Here is a 3,347-nt window from a genome sequence, read left to right as displayed (position 1 = left end):
GTGGAGGATCCTCTGATGCCTAAGTCAGAATAGATAGGTAACAGTATGGAAGAGAGAACGTTTCAGTAGAGTGTAGTGCTTTGTGTGAAATGAATATATTCTCTGAGGTTCCCCAGGCCACCCTTTTATATAGGAGAGTCGGATTTGTCATTATCTAGGCTAATATGGTGTGCACCGATGGCCAAATAATGGCAGATGGTACGGCCACGACATGGAATCAGTCCGCGTGGGCGGCGTGCAGTGCTGGTCGGGCGCAGATTGTGGTGTCACCATAATTGCGAGCTGTCAGGGCTGTCGGTTGTTGGATTTTGGCGGTGCTTGTCAACATATGTTGATGGGCTCTTCTATCAGGGCTGAAGTCGCTCACCTCGGATGGTTGGATCCTCGGTTGGGGCTGAAATCATTCACCTCGGGCAGTCGGCTCCTCAGTCGGGGCCAGAATTGTATGAGGTCGAGGTTGGTCTCATTCGAGATTGAGGTGTCTATTATTTTCTGCATCACTTGCCCCCCACTTCTGAGGCCAAACTGCATTTCGTATCGGATGATGGAAGTCGAGCTGTCACCTCGACTGAGAACAGAGTCATTGTTAGGGAGAAATAAATGTGTCGATCAATCTTCTTGAAGCATTGTCGTATTCGAAGTGTCTCGAGACGTCATCATGGTAGGATGACTTCAATGCATCATTAATGCAGGAATATCTTGAGGCGTCATTATTGCAGTAATGTTGGCGAATCGCCTGCGCCATACCTTGAGATGATGCATGGTTCAAACTGCCCGGGTAGTCAAACCGACACTTGGATCGGGGCCGTTTGCACCCCTATAAGGATGGACCCTTCCTTCAGCTTATACTTCTTGTGTCACTTGCTTCGCCGCCCAAGTGCCCATGCGTCCATGCTCTCGAGTGGTGCTCCGATGAAATTCTTTATCTTTGGCTCTGGCGCTTTCTACATTCTTTGATTTCTGATGGGTTTTTGCTCCTTGGTTGCCCGACCACTCTCCTTCATCTTCTTTTTTGCTTTTATCTTCTTTTGCATCCCTTTCTTGATTTTTTGTTGGTCTTTTCCTTCATCTTTTCCTTGCCACCATGAGCGGGGCTGAGGCCAATGCTCTAGAGGGAAGTCGATCATCTGAACGCTCCTCTTGAGCGTGGCAGTTATCACCTCTGGGTGAGGCTGAGTCCAAGGTCCGGTTAGACTTCGATCATGAGGCATCCATCCTCACTCAAGAGAAAATGGATCTCATCCAAGTTCAGCATTTTGTGCCCTTCGAGTTCACCTTTGATCTCGCCGGTCCTAGTAATTAGGTGACCAACCCTCATCCTTCCCGGCTCGGCTTATATGAGGAGAGTCAAAGAGCTAGGCTGAGACTTTCTCTCCATCCTTCTTTGTACAACTGATGAGGTCTTGTAGCCTCATTTCGAACTATCTCATGTTGTGCTCTTGGTAGGTCTTAGTTAGTTTCTCTTCTCTTTGTTCTATTTAGAATATCCGAGCCTCGATGTCTCTTTTTTGAGTATGCTTTACCTTGAGAAGCACCCTCGGGATAATAGCTGGCAGTATTTTTCTTCTTGAAAAGACCGTCAGTTGCTCCATGATAATCCCTCTTCCATTCATGGATGAAAAGGAAGGTTCTTCTTCGTTCACTTTAAGCAGCTATAGGAGTTTGAGACCGAGTGGAGGGCACCTTGGAGAGACCTAAATCGGCCTCCAAGGTTGTCTGGTAGCGATCAAAAGGCCTTGGATAGGCTTCTGGAATTTTGGTTCAAGATTTCTATCTTGTGGGAGCTGTTGTTCGAGGAGACTCTAATTAATATCAATCCGAGCCTCGCAGACCCCTTTGGTAAGCTCCTCCTAAACTCTTCCTCTATCTGCCTCCATTGTTGCATTCTTTTCTGACATCATCCTTGGTTTTGTAGTTCTCGCCGCCATGAAGACTGACCTCACATTAATTCATTAGAGAAGGAAAATGAAGAAGAGGTCAGCCACAGAAGCTGAGGTCAATGGCCTCCCAAGAGAAAAGGCCAAGGGGGGAGTCCTCCTCGACCGCTACCACCGAGGCTGCCATCGAGGTTCTATCCCCCGAGGTACCCCCCAAGCTATCTGCACCTTAAGGGGAGACCGCGAGGCCTAACATCGAGGCCAACGCTGTGTTGCCTATCACGTCGGCCCCTCCGGAGGGGGTTGGCCCGGCACAGTCCTCTGTCGCTGTTGTTCTCCACTTCGGTCACCCCCTGAGTCTCATGGTTTGGCTTGGTTTGATCTAGGCTCATCCGCCTGTAAGGAGCGCCCTTCGGCTCTAGATCGTCCCCCTAGGGTTTACTCCTTAGGTTGGTCTATCTGAGAGTTAGATTTGGCTCTCGCCAACCCTAAGGTGGTGAAGCAGGTGGTCCCGCCATGTAGCTCTCGGCTGACAAGGAGACTATGCACTCTGTTAATGCCATTGAGTTCTTCAATGAGACTTTCACCACAGTCATTTGGGTAGGCCTCTAACTTGTAAACTTTCATTAAATCCTTACTTTGGTTACTGACTTTCATTCTCCATTCCAGCATGCCCATGCTATTAGCGAGGCATATTTGATGGCCAGGATGCTCTTGAAGCACAGCTCGATGCTCCAGAAGAAGTGGGAAGCTACCGAGGATCGAGTCGAGCTAGCCTAGGTGAAGACGAAGTCGGCCGAGGATGAGATTAGTTCAGATCGGCAGAAGCCCGCACCTTGGCCACGTATACCCAGGCAAAAATGAAAGAGGCCCAACTATCTGCTGTTAGGGAGGCCTTCAAAGCTGCCGATCAGGGGGCAGTCATGCTTTCTACGAAGTTGGTCCAGCTTCACTAGAGGGCCCGTGAGGCGGAGCAGCAGGCTGCTGAGGCCAATCAGCGGGCTATCGAGGCCAAGGAATAGGTCATCCGTTCCGAGGTGAAGGTCGTGAAGGCGGTCGAGGATTATCGCACCTCGGATGAGTACCCAAAGGAGGCCTTGAAGAAAGCGACTGATGCCTTTAAGAAGGGCTTTGAGGTATGCCGAGCTCAAGCTCAGCAGCTCTTTCTAAAGATGCCTTCATTTTTGCCCTCCGAGTCTATCCTTTGAAGGCCTGAATCTGTCAGCCCATCTCCTTGATTCTCCTATCAAGGTTGGCATCCCGCTAGAGCGAGAACTCTACGAGGTGAATAAGCGAGAGGCTCTAGATGAAGTTCCTATCAGAATGGGGGCTTGGAGTACGTTGTTACCTATCTTGATGGGGATTGTTTTGCCAAGTATGCCGGCTTTGGCGAGACCGCTCTGCATCTTGGTGTTGAGAGTGGTGACTGGTTCAGGCACATGTGGTGCTTCAGTGATTGAGAGTGGTGGC

Source organism: Phoenix dactylifera, unplaced genomic scaffold, assembly GCF_009389715.1.
Source record: "Phoenix dactylifera cultivar Barhee BC4 unplaced genomic scaffold, palm_55x_up_171113_PBpolish2nd_filt_p 000451F, whole genome shotgun sequence".
NCBI lineage: Eukaryota > Viridiplantae > Streptophyta > Magnoliopsida > Arecales > Arecaceae > Phoenix > Phoenix dactylifera.
The sequence above is the reverse complement of the archived record's forward strand: the minus strand, read 5'-3'. Positions refer to the sequence as shown.